Genomic DNA, 25684 nt, shown 5'->3' with positions numbered 1-25684 from the left:
CTAGAAGTATTCAAAATAAGATCAGGGGTGAAACAAGGATGTCCATTATCACCACTATTATTCAACATTTTACTAAAAATGTTTGATTTATTCTGGCCTCAGACACTTGACACTTACTAGCTGTGTGACTGTGTGACCCTTGGCAAGTCATTTAACTCTTTATTGCCCCACAAAAAAAGAATGAAAAAAGAAATAGAAATGTTTGATTTAGCAATAATAGAAGCAAAATAAATTGAAAGAATTAGAATAGGTAATGACAAACCAAAACTATCACTCTGTAGATCATATGGTGGTATACTGAGAGAATCCTAAAGAATCAACAACAAAAAAAATACTTGAAACAAAGAAAAACTTTAGCAAAGTTGCAGGATATAAAATAAACCCACATAAATCATTAGCTTTGCTATATATACCAGCAAAGCCCAGCAGCAAGAAAGGGAAAGAAAAATCCTCTTTAAAATAACTGTAGGCAATATAAAATACTTGGGAGCCTATCTGCTGAGAGAAACCTAGAAACTGTAAGGACAAATTTATGAAATACTTTCCACACAAAGTCAGATCTAAACAATTGGAAAAATGTAAATTGCTCATGGGTTGAGTGAGCCAAAATAATAAAAATGTCAATCCCCACTAAATTAATTTACTTATTCAGTGTCAAACCAATCAAAACACCAAAAATATTTTATTAATCTAGAAAAATCATAACAAAATGCAATTGTAAGAAAAAAGTTGAAGCATATTGAGAGAATTAATGAAAAAAATGCAAAGTGAGGTTTCCTAGCCCTAATAGAACTAAAATTATATTATGAAGCAGAAATTAAAACTGTTGGTACTGACTAAGAAATAGAGTGGTAGATCAGTGGAGTTGGTTAGATGCGCAAGACACGATAAATTACTATAGTAATATGCTGTTTGTTTGATAAACCTAAAGGCTGCAAATTTTTGGTTAAGAACCCACTATATGAAAAAAAAACTGGGAAAACTGAAAAAGAATATGACAAAAACTATGCATGGACCAACATCTCCCACAGAATACTGAAATTATATCAAAATTCATACATGATTTTAACATAAAGAGTGATACCAGAAGCAAATAAGGAGAGAGAATAGGTTACATGTCAGGTCTACAGAGAAGGGAAGAACTTATGACCAAACAAGAGATAGAGAATATTGTGAAATATAAAATAGATCATTTTGATTACATTAAATTTAAAAAGTTTTTGCACAACCAAAACAAATGCAGCCAAGATTTGAAGGAAAGCAGAAACCTGGAAAACAATTTTCCCCAAGTAGGGTTTCTGAAGAAGGTCTCATTTCTCAAATATATAGAGAACTGAGTTACATTTATCAGAATACAAGTCAATCCCCAGTTGATTGATATGGAGAGGTGGTTTTTAGATGAAAAAATTAAAGCTATATTTAGACACATAAAATCTTCTAAATTACTATTGATTAGATTAAAACAACTCTGAGGTACCACCAGATACCAATCAAATTGGTTAATATGAGAGAAAAATAATAATAAATGTTGGAGAACATGTGGGGAAATCAGAATACTAACGCATTGTTGGTGAAGTTGTGAATTTATACAACCATTTTGAAGAGAAATTTGGAACTATTCCCAACCAAAGGTCTACAAAACTGTACATACCCTTTGATCCAGCTACTAGGTCTGTTATCTCAAAGATATTAAAAAGGAAAAAGGGCCTAAATGTACAAAGATATTTATAAAAGCTCTTTTTCTGTGATGGCAAAGAATTGGAAATTGAGGGGATGGCCTTCAATTGGGAAATGGCTGAACAAGTTGTGGTATATGAATGTAATTGAATGCTACTGTCCTATAAGAAATGATGAGCAGACTGATTCAGAAAAAAAAAAAAAAACATGTAAAGACTACTATGAACTGATGCTGAGGAAGGTGAGCAGAACCAGGAGAATATTATACACAGTAACAGTAGAATTATGAGATAATCAACTATGATAAACTTAGCTCTTCTCAGCAATGCAATGATCCAAGACAATTCCAAAAGGCGCATGATGGAAAATGCTCTCCACATCCAGAAAAAGAACTATGGAGGATGAATGTATATGAAAGAAGACTATTGTCACTTTTTATAACCTTCTCACAGTACACTTTTACCTCACTGTACATTACACGCCCCCCTCCCACATTCTGTGGTTCAGTCAAATATTTTTTACTATATGTTCTTAACTACTATATGTTCATCTCTCTATGTGAGTGCTTCTCATTTCTACCTCATGGTATTCCTTTCTTCCTTTCACATACATTTCAAGCACCTCCTTCTACATTAAGCCTACCTTGCTCCTTTTTCCCACAACTGCTAGATTCCTTCCTCCCAATCTATATTGTATTACTTTATATTTGTTTTCTTATTATACATACATACATATATTCATACATACACACACTATATATAATATATAATAGGTGTATGTGTATTTGTCTACCCTATTAAAACTTCAAGTTTCTTGAAAATAGACATAGTTTCATTGTTTGTATTCAGAGCTTCACACAGTATTGACACATAATTGGTGATTAATATATGCTGTTTAACTTCATTGATTGACTAAAAATATAGAAAAGGGAAAGGAGACCTTTGCTCCCTCTCACTCTAAGCAATATGTAGGTTTTTTATAATATCATATAGCTAATATTTTAAAATTTTCATTTCTTTCCTTTTAATTTGGGAAACATAGACATGTAACCTTACAACATCTTTTCATTTTTATCTACACAACACACTTCCTCAATTTCCCTATTTATAAAATAGAAATAATAATGGCACCTACCTCTCAAGGTTGTTGTGAGGATAAAATGAGATAATACCTATAGAGTGTCATGTAAACCTTAGGAATATTCTACAATATTGATGAGAGATTCTTCCCTCTCTGTTATTCCCCAGCAAATTAATAGATCACATGATCCTGAATTTCACAAATCATCAATACCATCTGCTCTGGGAAATCTCTGATTGAAGGACACAGAAGAATGTTCTTCTGAAAAGTTAATTTCAGGAGGTTGCCCATGGCAGTCATCTCTTCCTTTTTCACTTGGCTGTACTCCCTTGAACTTCTCCATCATGTCTCTGAGCCAGATATATTTATTTCCCTTTGTTCCAACCTTTTCTGCTTCCTTTTGTGTCTTGCCTTCCCCTATTAGACTGTAATCATCCTGAGGGCCAGAATTGTCTTTCTTTTTAAAAATTTATTTTCTTTTAATATTATTTTGTTTTCCCTATTACATGTAAAGACAATTTTTGACATTCTTTTTGTTTTGTTTTGTTTAATATTGAGTTCCAAATTTTCTCCTATGAGAAAATAATGGGGTTTGGAATGGCCAAAGGCCCTAGATCAAGTGGATTGATTTGGATTTACTGACTCTGCTGATTGATTTACTTGAAGTTGACTTGATTGAAACCACACCTACCTGAGATGCTGGCTCTCAGGGGCTGTAAACTCTGACCTCAACACGGAAACCACCCTCAAGTCCAGTGAACCAGTGGATTTGGGTGATGCTAGTCAATTAGTTCTTTCTCTAGAGGTGAATAGCTTTGTTCATCATGAGTCCTTTAGAATTGTCTTATATCACTGTATTTTTGAGAATAGCTAAGTCATTCATAGTTGATCATCACACAATGTTGTTGTTACTGTGTATGTTTTCCTGGTTCTGCTCACTTCACTTGGCATAAGTTCATGTAATCTTTCCAGGTTATTCTGATTGAATCCTGCTTGTCATTTCTTATAGCACAATAATTTTTCACTACATTTGTATATCACAACTTATTCAGCTACTCCCCAATAGATGGACACTCACTCGATTTCCAATTCTTTGCCAGCATAAAAAGTTGCTATAAATACTTTTTTATAAATAGGTTCTTTTCTATTTTTTGTCTTTCTTTTTCATAGTTGTATGTCATTACCTACTATGTAGGTTATCACTTAATGTATACCAGGCATTATCCTAAGCCCTGGGCATACAAAGAGTTACAAAAGGTAGGCTTCATTCTTTATTTGGGGGGGGGGGCAGGGCAATGAGGGTTAAGTGACCAGGTCACACAGCTAGTAAGTGACAAGTGTCTGAGGCCAGATTTGAACTGAGGTCCTACTGAATCCAGTGACAGTGCTCTATCCACTGTGCTACCTAGGTGCCTGGATAGACTTCATTCATTTTTTTTTCTTCTGATCAGAATTTAATTTTACAAATTACATGTAAAAACAAATTTTTACATCAATTTTTTAAAGGTCTGTGTTCTAATTTCTCTTCCTCCCTCCCTTCCCACCCCCAACCCCAAGAACCCAAGCAATTCAATATAAGTTATACATGAGTAGTCATGGAAAACAACTCCACATTAGCTAGGTTGTAAGAGAAAAGAGATAAAACAAAACTTCAGATTAAGGAATTGTCAAAAAAAAAGTGTTTTAATATGTTTTCAGATACCATCAGTTCTTTCTCTGTAGATGGATTGCAATTTTCATTAGTCCTTCAAAGTTATATTGGATTATTGCCTTCTTGAGAATAATCACATGCTTCCCACCACATCATCTTATACTATTGCTGTTATTTTGTATACAGTACATTTCGCTTTGCTTCAGTTCATGCAGGTCTTTCCAGATTTTTCTGATAGCATCATGTTCATCATAACTTTTATATAGTACATTAAACTTAACAAAGAATTTTCTTCACAATAGCCCAGAAGAGTAGGTACATATGTTTTGCCATTATAGTCAATCATCATAAATATTTCCCTCCATCCTATTCCATTCCCATGATATTTACTCTGTTTTCTATCTTCTTTTATCCTATTCCTCCTAAAAAGTGATTTATTTTTGACTGCCGCCTCCCCTGCTCTGACCTCCCTTCTTTCACCCTTCCCTCTTTATCCTCTTCCCCTCCTACTTTGCTGTACGGTGAAATAGATTACTCCTCCCAATTGAGTGTTTATGTTATTCTATCCTTGAACCCACTCTGATGAGGTTAAGGTCCTTGAGCTAATTCTATGTTCTAAATTTTCCTTCCTCCCTCCCTCCTCAACCCTCCCTATGAAATCAAGAAATTTAATTTTTCATAATTGTGCAGTAATGCAGAACATCTTCACCTTCTTCGAGAGTATTTTGCTTTTTACTGCTCCCTCACCCAATCTGCCCTTCCCTCTTTCCCCTCTTCTCCTCCCCCATTTCCTTCCCCTCCCACTTTCCCTCAGAGCAAAAATATATTACTATACCCATTTGAGTATGTATGTTATTTCCTCTTTGAGAGAATTTGATTTAGACATAGAGGGTGATATAAGAAAATTAGGGGATCATGGGATAATGTACCTATAAGATCTATGCATAAGGGTTTCTGACCAAACAAGAGATAGAAAAGATGACAGCAAGTAAAATAGATAATTTTGATTGCATCAAATTAAAAAGATTTTCCACAAACAAAAATAATGAGGCCAATATTAGAAGGAAAAGCATCAACTGGGAAAAAAATTTTGCTGAAAGTTTCTCTGATAAAGGCCTCATTTCCCAAATACATAGGGAACTGAGTAAAATTTATAAAAATAAGAGCTATTTCCCAATTGAAAATTGATCAGAAGACATGAAGAGTTTTTTGGAAGAAATTAAAGCTATTAGTAGTCACATGAAAAAAATTAAATCACTATTGATTAGGGAAATGCAAATTAAAACAACTCTGAGATAGCACCTCACATATGTCAGATTAACCAACATGACAGAAAAGGAGAATAACAGATTTGGAGGGGATGCAGAAAAAACTTGGGCCACTTATGAAGTTGTGGACTAGAACAACCATCCTAGAGAACAATTAAAAAATATATGCAAAGGCTATAAAATTGTACATACCCTTTGGCCCAGCAATACCACTGTTAGGTCTGTATTCCAAAGAGAACAAATGAAAGGGTAAAGGACACACCTTCACTGAAAAAAATATAACAGCTCTTTTTTGTGGTGGCAAAGATTTAGAAATCGAGAAGATGCTCATCAATTAGGGAATGGTTGAACAAGTTGTGGCATATGATTTTTATGGAATATTATTGTGTCATAAAAAATAACAAGCAAGATAATTTCCCAAAAACCTTGGAAGACTTATATGAACATTGGGAAATGCATAGAAACATGAGAATATTGTATACAGTAAAAGCAATATTATAAAGATGAACAACTATGATATACTTAGCTACTCTATCAAGACAATAATGTGAGGTAATTCCATAGGATCCATGATAAAAAGTGTGTCCACATCCAGAAGAAGAATTGATAAACTCTGATTGCAGATTGGAAACATTTTAATTTATTTATTTTCTTATTTTGTATGTGTTTACTTTTGTATCATGGCTAATAAAGAAATATGTTTTGCATGACTTTACATGTAAAAATAAGTAGAATAAAGCATTAAGGCTGAGTAAATTGATTTAAAGTCTTTTAAAAATCTACTCATTTATTTGTTTACTTATGTTTTAGATTATCAATATTTCCTAATATGCATCTAGCCTTTCTAATCTCTTAGAGTCATTTCTTATAACAATGTGGGAAGAGGGGAAGTGAAAAGCAGTTCAGGAAAATTAACATACCGAACAAATCTGATACTATATTCAATATTTCTCACCCACTATTCTGCTGTTTCTATAAAGAAAGTTGGGAAATATTTTCTTATCTTTTGGGAAGGGTCAGTAGTTGAATTGAGTTTTGAATTTTTTTTTTTGCAGGGCAATGAGGGTTAAATGACTTGCCCAGAGTCACATAGCTAGTAAGTATCAAGTGTCTGAGGCCAGATTTGAACTCAGGTACTCCTGAATCCAGGGCCAGTGCTCTATCCACTGTGCCACCTAGCTGCCCCCTGATATATATATATTTTTTGCCTTGGAAGGGATATTGGTTCTTCATCTTCAAAGTTGGAAATACTTAATGGTAAATTAGAGGAAATGTGGGTAAACTCACACTGACTCATCTTCTCCAAAAATAGGAGCTAAGAGGAGGAAAGGCAGTATAATGAGTTGTTATGACTTAAATAATTTATCAACTGGTGATATTCTTTGTTGTTGAGCCTTTCTTCAATTTCATAGACTAATCCTCAGACAACAGTCAATTAATGGGTCACTGGTTATGTACTCAAAGACTTTCTTGGGCAGATATTTCTAGGTTTATTTGTAAGCAGAACTTTTAGGAATGCAGAGTCATGTTCATGTTATAATAAGTCATTAGTAGGATTTTCATGGAAGAAAGCATATACATAAAGAAATGTTATAAAAAATTTTAAATTATTATGAAATCAGACAAGAGCTGTTAATACCATTTGAAGGGCCACAGTTTTATCACCTATTTCGGATAGATGAAGAAGAGTTTGTAGCATCATCTGGAATGTAATTCAACACACCATTGGAGGTGATGGACATTTCAATGTAAAAACTGACAATGAGGAGAAAGTTGAAGGTCACACCCCTTGTTTTCTGCCATGGACTTGTAAGTAGGAAGAGGAAACTTCAATATAGGATAGCATTGGAGATACTGTCTTCAAGCAAGGAGCATCCTTCAGACAGAGCAAGGAGATGAGTTGAGGGTAAAATGAAATGAACATAGAATAAAGGGAAAATTTGCACACAATAAAATAGGGATGTGATATTGCCCCAGCAACTGGATAGTTATAATTTTATGTTTATAATAGATACTGTCTTTTGAGTGCAAGGTTTTAATTCAAGAGTAATCACAACCACAAAATATATCAAAATATATCAAACATTATAAAAAATACAAAAGTACCTAGACTTGATTCTCCTCAGTAATACATATGGTCCAAGATAGCTCCAAAGGACTCATGATGGAAAATGTTCTCCAAATCCAGGAAAAAAAGAACTATGAAATCTAGATGCTGATTGAACCACACTATTTCCATTGTTTTTGTTGTTCTTTTACTGTTTTGAGGTTTTCCCTTTTTGCTCTGATTCTTCTTTCACAGCATGACTAATGCAGAAATATGTTTAATGTGATTGCACATATATAACCTATATCAGATCACTTGCTGTCTTGGGGAGGGAGAAAAATTTGAAACTAGAAATCTTATAAAAACAAATGTTGAAAACTATCTCTACATGTAACTAGAAAATAATAAAATACTTTTATGGAAAATTAAAAAAATACATAAGTAACAAGATCACCTTTTATTGGTCAATCACTGAAATGATTTTAATATTCTTTACTAGGCACATCATCTTTGAGGGACAAAATTCCACTTGGTTGCCAAAGGAAAAACATTTGTTAATCGAGCCATGGACAAAGTTTCTTCCCATTATGTTCTCTAAATTTGTATGCTTTGTTACTGATGACCTAGAAATCCAGCCATTTGTCTGATGAGATGGTAAGTATACATGAATTAAGAAATTTTGCAGGTCAAAAGAAAGTTATCCCACTTTCCTATTTTTAAGCTTTAAGCTATAGAGCAGTTTTTGCTTAACATTCAAGTTCCACCCAGGGCACTTTACAACCACTATTTTGATAACTCCTTTGATTAAATGTGTTACAAATGTTTACCCACCAGTCTTCCATTTAAAATATAGAAATTGTGCAATCTTCTAATGGCTATGAAGTTTCCTGTTTTCCCAGAAGAAAATCTTCTAAAGAGAGTAAACTGAGCATGACCTTCATTTTAGTAATGGAAGTATTTTATCCTGGGAGATTCATTTTTAATCACTTCAGTGGTATTACATTTCTGCTCCACACAGCACAATCTCTGCTATTTAGCAAAGCTATTAGAGATGGTCCAATTCCAGCAATCAAAGAGGTGCTGGGAAACAAAGTAGGAATATAAGCTATGTTCATTTTCTCACTACAGTGACTTTTTAAAAAAGAATAAGTGTCTATTTTTAAAACACCAAATCTTCAAGAACATGGCATGATCATCCGATTCAACATTTAAATTAGCACTCTGTTGAAGTTTACATGCTTTCATTCTTTTAGCAACTAATAAAAATTTTAATAATAAAATGCAACTGAAAATATATAATGCTGATCTTAATTTTTCATCATATCACAGACTAGCTGCTTTATGGGAATGCAAGGGCATGTTAAATGTACTCTAAGGGGTGAGGATGACAGTGTTGGCATCAAAGGCAGCCCAGTGGATGTAGACTCAAAAGTCCTGACTTCAGCTGGTCCTGGTATGCACTCTGAGCATAGAGAGTAGCAACTGGAATATAAAAAGAAGGGGAAAGAGTGTGGGAACAGTCAGTAATTCAGTGGTTGGAAGTCGTAGAGATTTTGTGAATATGAGGAAAAAAATCTGAAAATTAGAGTATCCTAAAAGGAGAATGGACTGCCACATGAAGTAATTTGTTCTTCCTCAGTATGTCTTTAAGCAAAAGTCTAAGGACAATGTGGGGTTTGGGCAGTAAGAAGGAGGCTATATTGGGGTTACATGAATAAGTACAAGTTGGGTTAGATGGGCTGTGAAATTCTTTTTCTGCAATTATGTGAAATAACATAATTTCTTGGGACTTCAGTGTCCTTTTCTAAATCATGTAGAAAATTGGATCACATGCTTCTCCATCACAGCTTCCTTCTACACAAAAGTTTTGTCATTGTTTATTTAACAGATAACATCATTCTCCCTGAACCAGTTAAAAATTGTGTTCAAACAGATAAAAGAGAATTAAAACTTCCTGGAATGATTAGAGTTCACAAAATATATACTCTTTTAAATAGAAGATTTTATTTATTTTCACTCCTATCTCCTATAATTCTTTTTAAATTTCTAATTCTTCTCAGACATCTACCTATCATAACTATTTTTGCAATAAGCAATTTTAAGAAGCACTTTTGTGCTTATAACTCTTTTATTTTTCCTCTTTTATTTATTTGTTTATTGCTTTTTTATTGACAGGTTGCTAGAATCAGGATGATCTGAATTCGAATCTTTACTCACACTATATGTGTCCCTGGACAAATAATTTCACTTCTCTTAGCCTCAGTTTCTGCACTCACAAAGTTTTTGTGAGGATCAAATGTGATAACATAGTAAAGTACTTTGTAATCTTAACATATGTAAGGGCCAAATTTAGTAATGGAAGAGTTAATTGTGTGGCTGGCCTTAATATTGAAGTAAGAAAAGAAACAGCCTCTTTCAAAAAAATAGATTTATTAATGGGAACAAGTTAAAACACTATCTGAATCACACAAGTGAGATGAATAGAACTAGAAAAAAATGTATAAACAATATATAAATCTCTGAGGTACAAAGACCCCAGGCACCTGAACCTGTCTCCAGCCCAGCTAGCTCCAAAGAGATAGCTTTGCCTCGAAAACAAAGCAAGCTCACCACACCTGAAATCTGCAGCTTTAAGGAGAATCAGCTGTGCAGTCTCTTTTGTTTTTGTCTAAAGGTCAAACACAAGCAGCTCCTCTAAAAATGTCTATTTTCCTTTGCTTTTCCCTCAGAACCCTCTCTGACTAACTGTCTTTTAACTTCTTCTCCCTCCCCCTAACTCCCTCTAACTGAATCTCAACTGTATCTTAACTGTCTTCCCAACAGGAAGGGGAAGAGTGTTTCTTAGCCATGCTGAGTCTCCAATTGGCTAAGCACACCCACATGAGCTGTCACCATTATAATCTAGCCAGACCCACATGGGCATGGTGAAGCTATTAGAGAAGGCCTAGTTACATAGTTTCAATAAATGTTCCTTGTGGTCAGAGTTCCTCTTGTTTGTTCAATTATCTCTCAAATTACACACCCAAGCTTACATTTTTTACAGTCTGACCATAATAAAGCAGATAGGGTTATGAAAACCCCAAATCATAATTAATTCCTTACAATGCAATGTCAATGCTATCTATTGTTATTATTTCATTCCTTACATCCACTTCATTAAAGACATATTAAGTATCCAACATATGCATAACACTGTACTGACAAAGACTTTACCCTATTCTATGTTGTCTAGGAAGATAGTTTATTCCTATAAAATTCTAATGAAAGGTTTTCTCCATCTATCTCCTCTTCCCTATGATTCAATTCCTTAAACACACACACACACACACACACATTTAGGTCTTGACATTAGAGGCACAAAGACAAAATTAAAACTGCTACTAATTTGGAGAAAATTATATCCTAGAGGAATGAGCAACATGGTCTGACATCAGTTAAATACAATCTGTTGGGGTGTTAACAAGTATGTGTATAGAATGCTAACAAGTATCAGAAATATCAGGGAATATCAGGAAAGGCCTAATATAGGAAATGTTACTTGACCTGAATCTTGAATTTGAATTAGGAGTTCCAAGAGGTTGAGGTAACGAGGCAGTGTGATGGTGGCAGAATTATAGAAAAGGAGGTAAATGGGATGTTAAAATTTCTATAGTTCAGGGGCAGCTAGGTGGAGCAGTGGATAGAGCACCAGCCCTGGAGTCAGGAGTACCTGAGTTCAAATCCAGCCTCAGACACTTAACACTTACTAGCTGTATGACCCTGGGCAAGTCACTTAACCCCAATTGCCTCACTAAAAAAAATTATATAGTTCAGATGGTCTATAAATATTAAGTCATTTGTTGGTACTCTAAATGTAAAATGGGACAGTGAATAGAGTGTTGACCCTGAAGTCAGGAAGACTCATCTACATAAGTTCAAATCTGGCCTCAGACACTTACTAGCTGTATAATGCTGGGCAAGACACTTAACCCTGTTTGTCTCAGTTTTCTCATCTGTAAAATGATCTGGAGAATGAAATGGCAAATCACTCCAGCATCTTTGTGAAGAACACTACAAATGGGGTCACAAAGGAATGGATATAACTGAAAATTACTGAACAGAAAAATGCATAATATTTATATAGCAACCAAAAAGCAGATACATTATTGAAGGAACTGAATGATATTCAGCTTGATATTCTTCCCAAAAATGAAATCAGAGTACATTAAGAAGCTGACACTAAAGGTATGGACATCTAATGGACATCTCATAAGTTCTAATAAAGAAGTGTATAAAAAGAGTTGGAAGAATTGGTTTCACTGGTTGCCAAAAGCCAAAAAGAAACTCTTGGTCACTAAACCTTGAAATCTCAAAATAATGAAGGCTGAGTGTAAAAATATAGATAAAGAGTAAAGAGATTCTATTGAGAACCAAGTAAAAGCCTTCAAATCACATTAATCTTTCTTAATACTAAGGCAAGTAAGGCATAGTGTATATCATGCTAGGCCTGGAGACAGGAAGACTAGAGTTGAATCCAGCTTCAGACACACCTATTTGCTGTGTGAGCCTGGTTAAGTTACTTAAGCTTTTCTTGACTCAGTTTCCCCATCTGTAAAATGGGGATAATAATAACACCTACATCCCAGGGCTGTTGTGAAGATCAAATAAGATAATAATTGTAAAGCACTTGGCACAGTTCCTAGCATGTGGAAAGCACTATATATTTATATATATATATACATATGCTTCTTCCTCAACACATATATATTTTGGACGTGGAAACTATACAACGATCTTGGTCCATAATTGAGCATAAAGAGGATAACAATTTGAATTATGTTTGAGATACTATACCGTGCTTTTAAGGATTCCAAGCTTCTCTCAGAAAAAAATAGTCATCTTTTTTTCACATCAGTATCATTACAGTGACTGGATAGCTACAGGCTATGGAATATACTAATTAAAGGTATATGTGGCCAGAGAGCAATTTGTACATTTTGGGCTTGAGCAGGTTGAAATTTCAACATACAATCAACACAGAATTGTGCAGAGGTAGGGAAAAGGATATCATTAGAAAGATGGGGGTCCAGAAATAAAAGAGGTCCAGGTATATTTTAAGAAAATGTGATTACCAATACTCCATTGTTATGCAGATAATAAAAGTAATGTGAAAAATGGTTCATAAGTCATTACAGGAACCCATTATTTAGGATTTATTTATTCAGTTAACCATTTTCTTGAAGGGTTTTATTTTAAAATTACAAATATGTGCAGATTATTCCCACTTCCTGAGGGGTGACTAATAATAAAATAAAACTGCTGTGAAAATGTTTTGCGTAGTTGCACATGTATAACATATATCTGATTGATTACTGCACTAAAGAGAGAGGAGGGAAGGAAAGGAAGGAGGGATAGAAATTGGAATTCAAAACTTTAAATTAAAATGTTTTTAAATAATAAAATAAAACTGTTAAGTCAATCAAATAGAGTTACTTCATATGAAATTGCATGAAGAAGATTATGGGAAACTACTCAGTTAAACTCTCTCAAAATTCCCCTCTAAACAACTTTAAAATAACACCACAAATCAAATTTTGGAGTGGCAAAACAAATATAAAGTCAGATGAGATATTTTGATTGTCTAAGGAAACTTAAGAGGCAAGCAGAAGTGTATAATATTGAGGTAGAGGTCTGGTAGAATCTGTTCAGAGCCCACACAGCAGTGAGAAAAGTATATGCAGCAGCAGCTTCAGGAGCTCTCAGCCCAGAGATCATGAAGGCATTGGACAACTACTTAGAAAGAGATTACAGGGGACTCTGTTGGCAGTAGGTACAGCTAATGCTGATTGGAAACTCTATTGCTCATACATAGTTCTGGCTCACAATTCCAGTGTGGAAAAAATTGTTGATGATCAGTCACAAGGGATCAGGGGCCCTGATCACAGTACCAAAGCAGAAAGGAGAGATAATATTTGTGGCAACAATGGACCAGGGACTCTTCTTTAGTAAAGACCAGAGCACAAACCAGAAGAGCAATAACCATACCACTCTTGGCATCATACATCCTTGGAAGAACCAAAACCTTGAAGGCACCCAGGACTAGCTCTGAAAACAACAGCACAAAAAAGCTTAAAGCATGGCACAATAGATTGTCAACCCCCCTGAACAGATACCAACTGTAACATAAAGTTCAAAGTCAAAAACTAGCCAAGAAAAAAAAAGCAAAAACAAAAAACAAAACAAAACAATTAAAAAAAAACCTAAAAAAGGTTTTGACATTAAAAAGCTATTACTTAAATAGCTACTACAGGGAAGATCCCATAAGGAAATCTCCCTGGAATATTATAGCCAAATTTCAGAGTTCCCAAGTTAGAAAGAAAATATTGAAAGCAGACAGAAATAAACGATTCAAATATCATAGAGTCATTGTCAACAAATTCCACACCAAAGAAGCAGAACTCTTAGAATATGACATACCAGAAGGTAAAGGATTATAATTAAGAATCATTGACCCAGCAAAACTGAATGCAATCCCTCAGTGGGAAACCAGATATTTAATGAAATCGAGGACTTTCAAGCATTTCTGGTGAAAAGACCAGGGCTAATTTGAAAATTTCACATTCTAACACAAGTTTCAAGAGAAGTATAAAAAGGCAAACCTAAAACAGTAATCATAAGGGATTCAATAAAGTTAAACAATTTACATTTCTATATGGGAAAATGATACATGTAACTCCTAAGAAGTTTATCATTATTAGGGCAGTTAGGAGGTTTTCTTGTTTGTTTGTATTTTGGTTTGTTTGGGTTTGGTTTGGTTTTACAGAGGGCATGGATGTGAGTTGATTATGTTTGAATGATCTCCAAAAATGAAAAACATTTTAAAAACCCTGAATGTGGGGAGAGAGATATGTTGGAAGAAGGGTTAAGGGAAAATTAGAATGGGAAAGAAAAGTTCTCACACAAAAGAAGCATGCAAGGGACAGTTTTTACAATGGAGGTGGCAATGGCAGGTGTGGCAAACGATGCTTGAACCTCATTCTGATCCAAATTGGTTAAAAGAAGGAAGAACACATCAATCAATACATAAACAAAGGAACAAACAAATAAATAGATAAATTAATAAACAAACAAATGAATAAATAAGTAGATGGATGAATGCATGTGTAGATAGATAGATAGATAGATAGATAGATAGATAGATAGATAGATAGATAGACAGACAGATAGAAACATATAGATACAGGTAAAAGTATTGATATAGTTATGCATACATGTATATGTGTATGTATGTATAGCTACATATAAGTCTGAGTCTCCACCCTAAACTTATGTAATGAGTAGCATGTTTATAATCATTTTTCCAACATGAATGGTGATTTTATTAATCATAAAATTTATAGCTTTCAAAATTATTTTACAATGTTATTATTATGGAAATTGATGTTGGTTATGCTCATTTCATTATTTATCAGCTTATAAAGTCCTGTAAACTGTTCTTTTTTGTTTGGATTTTTTTTTTTTTAGTGAGGCAATTGGGGTTAAGTGACTTGCCCAGGGTCACACAGCTAGTGCGTGTTAAGTGTCTGAGGCCAGATTTGAACTCAGGTACTCCTGACTCCAGGGCCGGTGCTCTATTCACTGCGCCACCTAGCTGCCCCCTATTCTTTTTTATTACTGATGTTATAAAATACATTGTTTTGATTCCACTTACTCAGTCTGAGTCAATTCATATAAGGATTTATTTTTTGAAATCTTTTATTTCCTTATTTCTTACAGCAAAATAGTATTCCATACTCATATACTACAACTTCTTACTTAATTCCAGGATTTTGCCACCACAAAAGGAGCTGCTATAAATATTTTTGACCACAAAGAATCCCCTTCCTTTGATCTCTATTAGTTATATTTCAGTCAAAGACCATGTACTGCTTAGTAATTTTTTGTGTATAATTTCAAATTGCCTTCCGGGATGGTTGGACCTCTTTGCTGGTCCACTAATAGTACATCCATCAATGGGTCTCTTTTCTTATGGTCGCTCAAACATTTATCTTTCTTTCCTGTGGAGGATTTCTGAGAAAGAATGGACATAAGTCACAGTGAATGAAGTGTAGGTAGTTTGCATTGTTAGAGGTTGTACTCCAAATTAATGAGATAACAGATCCACTGGAGCATTATAATAATAAAAGTTAAAATTCTTCTCCCTTCTTTAGTAATTCTCAGTTTATTTTTTAAGTGTTTCCCTTCAGTTTTATTAATATGTTGAAAATCAGGTGGGCATGTTGGCAAAACAACAACCACAATCTTGTTGTTGTTGGGTTATTGGTTTTTTGGGTACTCAAGTTACCAATTCAATTTGACATATTATAAAACCCACGAAGATGGCCGAGAGGAATCAGCAAGCTGCCTGAGCTCTCTTACTGTTCCCTCAAAAAGAACATTAAATCAAGCCTCTGGACAAATTCTGAAACTACAAAAATCTGCAAAGAGACAGAGAGACACAGTCTTCCAACCAGAGATAATTTAGAAGACTTCAGGAAAAGGTGGGTCTGACTCAGGCAAAAAGGAGGCCCAACACAGGGCAGCAGCCCAGCACCGAGGGGGTCGGGGCAAGTCAGCAGGAGCAGCGGGCCACAGCCAAACAACTGAGGCCCCTGGAACTGGGCTCAAAAATCTGGTGTCCAAAAAGGACAGTGGAAAACCTACCTGCACCAGCAGAGATGGCAAGTTGCCAGCTGTAGGGCCACAAACAGGACAGGCACAACCAGGAACACTGACCTAGCATGCTCAGACAGGAAGTGCAGGGGGGCGAACTGCACACACTATAAAGGCCTCAGAGTAAAAAGACGGTCACACAGCACCTATACCCCTGCACAAGAAGCCCAAAACAGGGACCCTGGTGCCCCCAGAGCAGACGTCAACTTAAAAAATAAATAAATAAGCTGCAATAATGAGTAAGAAGCAAAAAAGAGCCCTCTCCATTGACAGCTTCTGTATCAATAGGAAAGAAGCCAACAAAAACTCAGATGAGAACAAGACCATCAAATTGCCTACATGTGAAGCCTCACAAGGGAAGATGAATTGTTCTCAAGAACAAAAATCCTTCCTGGAAGAGCTCAAAAAGAATTTTAAAAATCAATTGAGAGAGGTAGAAGAAAAAATGGGGAGAGAAATGAAAGCAAAACAAAAAAAATTATGAAAAAAGTATCAGCAGCTTGGAAAAGGAAGCACAAAGGTTGACTGCAGAAAACAATTCCTTAAAAAATTCATCTGACCAAATGGAAAAAAGTGCATAATTTCACTGAAGAAAAGAATGCCTTAAAAAAATTCATTTGGCCAAATGTAAAAAAAGGTATATAATCTCTCTGAAGAAAACAATGCCTTAAAAATTAAAATTGGACACTTTGAAGATAAGGAATCCATGAGACATCAGGAATCAGTCAAGTGGAATCAAAAGAATGAAAAAATAAAAGAAATTGTGAAATGCCTCATTGGAAAGACAACTGATCTGGAAAACAGATCGAGGAGAGACAATTTGGGAATGATTGGACTGCCTGAAAGCCATGACCAGAAAAAGAATCTAGACACCATATTCCAGGAAAATATTAAGGAGAACTGCCCTGATATCATAGAATGAGAGGATAAAATCGTCATCGAAAGAATCCACCGATCACCTCCTGAAAGAGACCTCAAAAGGAAAACTCCAAGGAATATTGTAGCCAAATTCCAGAATTATCAGGTGAAGGAGAAAATACTCCAAGCAGCCAGAAAAAAGCAATTTAAATATCATGGAGCCGCAGTCAGGATTGCTCAGGACCTGGCAGCTTCAACATTAAAGGTCCGCAAGGCTTAGAATATGATATTGTGAAAGGCAAAGGAGCTTGGCTTGCAGCCAAGAATCTATTACCCAGCAAAACTGATCATTCTCTTTCAGGGGAAAAGATGGACATTCAAAGACATTGGGGGACTTTCAATCTTTACTGATGAAAAGACCAGAAATGTAAAGAAAATTCAAATTTAATATACAAGACTCAAGAGAAGTTTAAAAAGGTAAACAGAGAAAAAAAAAGGTTACTCAATTAGGTTAAAGTGTTTATATCCCTATACTGGTAGATAATACTCATAACTTAAGAACTGTAAATGTATTTGGGCAGAGAGAAGGACTTTACACAGAGGGTATAAATATAAATTGTCTTTGATGTGATGATACAAAAAAATTAAGGGTTTAAAAAGGGAGTCTATGTGGAGGAGAGGAAAGGGGAGGTAGAATAGGGTGAATTATATCATAGGAAGAGGTAAAAAAAAAAACCTATTACAATATAGGGAAAGAAAGGAAGGGTGAACATTGTTTCAACTCTACTCTCATTAGATTTGATTCAAAGAGGGAATAATATATACATTAATTGGGATAAAGAAACTTAGCTCATTCTTTAGGGAAGCAAAAGGAGAAGGGAAAGGGGGGACTGATAGAAGGGAGGACAAAATCAAGGGAGAAAAGGGAAAAGAAAAGAGAGGGGGTGATAAAAAGGGAGGGCAGATTGTGGGAGGCAGGGGTAAGAAGTAAAATGTCAGTGAGGAGAAATGGGGTGAAAGAAGGGGGAAAAGTACAAAAAGGGTAAATAGAATGGAGGGGAATAGACAGTCAGTAATAATAACTGTGAATGTAAATGGGAAAAGCTCTGCTATAAAACAGAAGCCTCATTTATAAAATATATAGGGAACTAAATCAAATTTATAAAAATCTAAGTCATTCCCCAAATTAGAAATTGTCAAAGGATATGAACAAGCAGTTTTCTGATGAAGAAATCAAAGCTATCGATTGCCATATTAAAAATGCTCTAAATAAGTATTGATTAGAGAGATGCAAATTAAAACAACTCTGAGATACCACCTGACACTTATAGATTGGCTAAAATGACAAAAAAAGGAAAATAATAAATGTTGGAGAAGCTGTGGGAAAATTGGAACACTAATGCATTGTTGGTGGAGCTGTGAACTGATCCAACCATTCTGGAGAGCAGTTTAGAATTATGCCCAAAGGGCGATAAAGCTGTCCATACCCTTTGACTGAGCAATGCCACTTTTGGGTCTTTTTCCCAAAGAAATCATGGAAAGGAGAAAGGGACCCACATGTACAAAAATATTTATAGCTGCTCTTTACGTGGTGGGAAGGAATTGGAAGTTGAGGGTATGCCCATCAATTGGGGAATGGCTGGACAAGTTGTGGTATATGAAAACAATGGAATACTATTGTGCTGTAAGAAATGATGAGCAGGAGCAGTTCAGAGAAACCTGGAGGGTCTTGCATGGGCTGATGATGAGTGAGATGAGCAGAACCAGAAGAACATTGTACTCAGTATCATCAACATTGAGTGTTGATCTACTGTGATGGACTATATTCTTCTCAGCAATGCAATGGTACAGAAGAATTCCAGGGATCTCATGATAGAAGAGGATCTCCAAATCCAAGAAAAAAAAAAAAAACCTGTGGCGTATAGATGCTGAATGAACCATACAGTTTCTTTTGTTTTTGGTGCTGTTGTTTTTCTGTTTTGAGGTTTTTCATCATTGCTCTGATTTTTCTCTTATAACATGACTAATGCAGAAATATGTTTAATGTTATTATGTGTGTGTGTGTGTATATATATATATATGTATGCGTGTGTGTGTGTGTGTGTGTGTGTGTGTGTAACCTATATCAGATTACCTGCTCTCTAGGGGAGGGGGGGGAGGGAGAAAAATCTGAAATTGGAAAGCTTATATAAACAAAAGTTGAGAACTATCTTTACATGTAATGGGAAAAAAATAAAATACTTTATTAATTAAAAAAAGAAAACCCACCTGTTTTACAAAGTAGTTGCTAACTACAAAGCTATATGATTTTATTCTGTATTCATTTTGGTGGAAAATTAGTCATTAAGCATCACAGAAAGGCTAATTCTGTAATAAATCTTTAATCACGCTACAGATGCATGCAATTTTTCACAAGCCTTCCTCTTGATTGAAACAGTTTACAATATAATCTCCTACAGAATAGGGCATGTTAATTCCTGTCATTGACAAACATCATTAAAGCAAGAAATTACTTACAAAAATACATTCCAATTCAAAAATTTTAGCATTTAATTTCATAGACATAAGATTTTTTTTCTTATAGACCTTTAAACTGTGTTATCTATTGGTAACAATAAATTAAAATTATGAGGGAAAATTGGAAATTTTGAAATGATTTTCCTAGCTATGTATAGCTTTTTGTCCTTTGTCTCAAAGGGATTCATGACAGAACACCAGGAAGATCACTTCCTGACTTTCATTGAATTAACTTTCAATTGACTTTCAGTGAATTGGATTTAAGTGAGGTAGGGCCTTGCAAAGTCTTCAGTCTCACTCTCTTCTCCAGAGCTTTCTGGGTCCAGTGCCAAGATATACATCAGGATGACTGGAGATGGCCCCTGGATGTTTGAGGCAATCAGGGTTCGATGACTTGCCCAGGTCCACACAGCTAGTAAGTATCAAGTGTCTGAGGCCAAATTTGGATTCACATCCTCCTGACTACAGGATTAGTCCTCTATCCTCTGCACTACCTAGCTGCCCTTGCCTACTTATAACCATGCTGATATATCTCTGACCACTAATAATGTTATACGTGTTGCTGTTCAATCATTTCAGTCATGTCTAACTATGATACTGTTTTGGGTTTTCTTGGGAAAGATACTAGAGTGATTTATTTCCTTTTCTAGCTTATTTTTCAGATGAGGAAACTAAGGCAAACAGGGTTAAGTGACTTGCCCACGGTCACATGGCTAGCAAGTGTCTATGTTCGGATTCAAATCCATAAATATTAGCCTTTCAGATTCCAGACTAAGGACACTACCCTGTGCTACCTAGCTATCTATAATGTCATATATAGAAATTATAAATGTATGTTTAATATATGATACATGTCTAGAAATCAAAGGAAAATATTTTTACACTTTTATATTTCCTTAATTGTCCCTTAAAGAATAATAAAAAGTATAATGTCAATTTCAAACATATATATATAAATATAAATAAAATAGATCTCAACTCATATGCAAAATAGAATGTATACACTGAATTACAATCTATGTTAATTCATAGGTTTTTTTTCTTTTGACTATTCCTTAAATACATTTAAACTTAATAGCCCCTTGGGGTTTTTTTGTTTTTGTTTTTGTTTTTTTACTTGTCTAGGGATGAGCAAAAATGTTACTAAGTAGAAAAGTACAAATTGAGATAAACTAATAAACTACATAAGAAATTGTTTGTATTTTGATATCAGCAAAAACAGTCATATAGTCTTTTGCCACCATGGAACAAAACAGTCACTAGAGACTTTCTTATTGCACACAGATTTGGACAGTTATAATGTATTCCCAGCTATTATATGAGGATCTCTCAATGAATATCCACAAAGCTATTTAGAATGACTCATAGTTTACACAAGGATTCCAGTCTGTGCCATTCCTAAAATAAAATTATATGTATTGTTTTAAAAGCACAAAGTAGTCATTGACAGAAGGGATGAGAAATACTGGTGTTGTGTGTGCCATTTTCAAAATAAATAATGTCAAAACAAATGTATTAAAGATTTCTGGGAAATTAGTGCAAATGGGGAACAGTATACTTGTATGTAAGAAATGTAATGGATTTAGGAGTAGATGCTTAAAGTGTAGTAAAATGAGGGAAATTCAGGTAGGAATTCACTGGCATTACTGCAATTCTATTAAACAAATACTTATTAGGAACCCAACAATTTTCAAAAACTATTATACATTGTGGAGACTCTAAAACAAAAATGAAATGGTCTCTGACCTCAAAAAGTTAACACTGCTGGAAAAAAGATTACAACATTTACCTATAAAATTAAATCAAATTTTAAGGAGAAAACACTAGGGACTAGAGAGATTAGGTAAGCTTTCACAGAGAAAGAAGGACCTGAACTGAACCTTAAAAGAAGATAAGATTTGTGAAAGATAAACATGAGTAAGGTATCATTCTAATGCAAGAGGGAGAGAGGGTGCCAGTATGTAATATGTAAAGAAAGATTAATAGTTTAATTTTGTCTGAAGAACAGAGAATGGAAGAGAAGGAATGAGAAATAGTAACAGTAGAAAGGAAGGTCCAGTCAGATTTTATGATTGACCTTAAAGGAAAGTCTGAGAAGTATTTCATCATAGTGGCAACAGGAACCTAGAGAAGGTTCCAGATAGAGGAATAAGATGATCAGATGTCACATAAGCTTTAATATGATTATTCTTGTATGTGTGAGGAGACTAAAGTACATATATTATTATATCAGAACATAATAAGTGTTTAATAAATGTATGTTGACTGACAGATGAAGGCTTAAATGTGAATTTAGATAATTTGAATGGAAAAAAGAGGATAAATTGAAGAGATTTGATGTAAGTAGAAACAGAGGAGCTGCCAAATGATTATTCAATGAGAATTAAATGAGTGGAAAGAGAGTGAAGGACAACCTTGGGATTGTACACCTACGGTTTGCTGAGAGTGTAAACCTAGTTGTAAAGTTTGTAAACTTGGGTTACTGGAAGAATGGTGATGCCGTCAATAAAAATAGGAAAGTTTGGAACAAGTTATTAAGAGGGAAGATAAGTTGCATTTTGTACATTTTGAGGTTGAAATTCTGACAGGACACCAATATGGAGATAGGTGATTGAAAGGTCGTAATTTGAGTTCAGAAGAAAAACTAGGAATATAAATATATGTGATAGGTGTGTATAAAACCTAATCGCATATTGCCAATTTAGTATTAAATACATATACACTAAAACTCCCTAGGTGTTTATATCTGTGTTTAGGTGCGAATCATTTACATTGAAGCAGTAATGGAATCCATGGAAGTGAGTAAGATTGCCAAGAAAGAAATGTCAAGACTGTAGGACTCAGCATTTGCAGGGCAACCATTTAGAGAAAAATGATGGATGAATAATGCAATGAAGGAGATTTAGAAGGGTATACACAATCATAGGAGGGAAACTAGGAGATTTTATATCCATACAGGTCAAGGAAAAAATGAGTAGCCCAGAGTAGAGGATGGTCAATAGTGTCAAAACCTGCAAAGAAGTGGGCAAAGGAGGATCAGAACTGAGAAAATTATATTAAGCGGATTGAAGTTTCAATACAATGGTAGGGTCAGAATATTACAAGAATTTAATAAGTGAAAAAGTTGTGAGGAGCAGTCAGAATAAATGACATCTCTGAGTTTGGCATTAAAAGAAAGGAGAAACCAAATGATAGCAGGGGTGTTCAGCAGAGTCAAATAAAAGGGGTTTCTTTGTTTGTAAGATAGGGAGACTTGAAAATGTTTATAGGCAACATGGAAGTAAGCAGTATGTGGGAGGGAAATGAGACACAGATAGAGATAGAAAGAGAGAGAAAATGTTTAATGGTGTAAGATCCTAGGGAAAACATGAGGAGGTAAGGTCAAAGAAATAAATAGAAAGGCTAGACTTGGCAGACAGAAGGGCCATATGGAAAGGATAGATGGATGGATGGATGGAAGGAAGGAAGGAAGGAAGGAAGGAAGGAAGGAAGGAAGGAAAGAAAGAGGGAGGAATTGAGGAAAGGAGGGAAAGAGCAGGGAAAGAGAGAGAGAGAGAGATAGTAATTAAGGTTCATTAAAAGATAAACATACCTTTTTTGAGGCATGTAGAAATGTAGAAAGAAAAGGAATTCAACAAATATTGACTCATATTTGTTTTTTCAGTAAAGCAACCATGGACTTCATATCATGAAAGATAGAGGTATCTGTGACATGTACAAAATTTTCCTGGTGGGGAAAGAAAACATAATATTCTATTATTATTAGTAGAACCTTCCCTGATTGGGTGAAAGGCTGATGGCAAGCAGAATACTGGTTCTTAAAATAAGTGATAGGGAAGGACTGGACAAAAAGAAAATTCTTAGAATTGAATTAGAGACTCAGTCAGGTGGAGAGTCTGATAAAGTTTTCTCCTGAAGTGAGATGGTAGAGCCCTGAAATACCTAGTCCTGATACAAGCCAAATGGGTATAGGAGATGAAACTCAAAGATGATCAAGCTCTAAAACTCATATGCTGTGTGACCTTGAGGAGTTGCCAAAATTCTCTAGGCCTCCTTTTCCTCATATATAAAATAAGAGAGATGGATTAGATGACATTACAAAAATCTACAATTTTAGGACTCGTTAATTCCTAAAACATATAGAGACTTCAACAGCTAAATTAAATATTCGATAAAAGATTCCTTATTGTGTAACATTATAATCTTATATGCTGTGTCATATTCATTTTCTATTATTTCTATTAAATGCTAGTAAAGTCCTTAAAAATAATGTCTCCAAATTAACTAAGGAAATAAATATAGATAACATTTTTGTAACACTTTATAGTTTGCAAAACAATTTACATGCAAAGTCTCATTTTACTGCCCTTCTATAGGTAATTATTATCCCCAGTTTTTAGGAGAAGAAATTTATACAGAGGGGTTAAATGATCTATCCATGGTCAAGCAGTTAATATTTAAGAGACAGGATTTGAACCCTATTGTTCTGGGCTAGACCCGACTTAGGCCTGTACCCTAATCATTTCAATTCAATACTGCTAGACAATGAGACAGTCATGGATTATTCAATCTTTAACAAAAGGTGATTTATTTAACCATATATGAAAAATGGATATTTTATGAGGATAAGGATTAATAATCCTTTAAATTAATTCAATTGACTGAAGCTCTCAACATTATCTACTAACCAAGCAGTTGAAAACTGATCCAGCTCTTCATTTCTGCTTTGTAAAACTCAAGGGATAAGGAATGACTTCAGTAATCTGAGTCATTTTCCCCCTGAGCCATTCAACTCTGAAAGAATAATTCAATACCCTTTAAGGAAAAACTAGGCTAATTTTCATGCTGTTGCTTTTGTTGTAATTTGTCCTTCATTCTCAAAGAGGACCATGATAGCAATGATGTCATGATTTGCAATGAATTGTATTTAAGTGAGGGAGGGCTGTGCAAGGTCATCATCCTCATTTTCTCCTCCAGAGGCATCTGGGTCAGGTGGCAAGATATACATCAAGATGACTGGAGATTTGCTGGGAAATTTAAGTCAATTGAGGTTGTGACTTGGGGCAGAGGCAAGATTGTGGAGAAAAGACATTAAATGCACAGAGCTCCTGACACAATTACCCCCAAAACAGCCACAAAACAACTCCTGGAGCAGCAAAACCAACAAAAAAGATGGGCTGAGATTATTTTCCAACCAAAGGCAGTTTAGAGAGGGCTGTACTGGGCTGTGAACAGAGTCCAACCCTATGATCACAGTGATAAAGACCCCAGGCAAGCTTTGCCAGAGGAACTTACCCCAGAGCAACCAAATCAGCTGCAGCACCAGTATCTTCAGGAACTAAGCTTACAGTCCAGTGAAAGGGCTGAACAGCTGGGGGGTGGGGGAAGGGAGTGGAAAATACAGGGGTTTCTGTGGGACCTAAGGAGGAATTCAGCTATCCTGTCCCAAAAGGGAATCAGGAAGAAATCTTAAGTGGCAGGAGGCCCAGTTGGGAGAGGGGCACAGGCTTATCAGAGCTAAGAACCACTACAGCACACAAAGTTCTGATGACTGGTTAATTAGCAAGTTGGCTTGAAGTTATCTTCAGACCAGAGAACAGGCCAGGTGAGAGCAAAACATGCCCTTCATCAAATCGAAACACCTGGGACCTTCTGAATCTTGAGACAGTATAGCTTGGAAGTAGGTTCCCACTAGAAGAAGGAGTTAAAAGTCAAGTAAAAGATTACAGGATGAGCAAGTAAAGAAAGTTAAGGACTACAGAAAGTTTCTTTAGCCACAAGGAAGATCAAGGTGCACCCTCAGAAGATGAAAGCAAGCTCAGGGCCCCTATATCCAAAGCTTCCAAGAAAAATATGAATTGGTCTCAGACCATGGAATTGCTCAGAAGGGACTTT

General features: G+C 35.1%; 1 protein-coding gene across 1 annotated transcript in view; it reads right to left on the bottom strand.

The window, feature by feature from the left end:
• CFAP47 (cilia and flagella associated protein 47) overlaps positions 1-25684 on the bottom strand; it is an 849402-nt gene that overhangs the window by 139898 nt on the left and 683820 nt on the right.

This window comes from Dromiciops gliroides, chromosome 3 (assembly GCF_019393635.1).
Source record: "Dromiciops gliroides isolate mDroGli1 chromosome 3, mDroGli1.pri, whole genome shotgun sequence".
NCBI lineage: Eukaryota > Metazoa > Chordata > Mammalia > Microbiotheria > Microbiotheriidae > Dromiciops > Dromiciops gliroides.
This window is presented reverse-complemented; position numbering and strand designations above follow the sequence as displayed.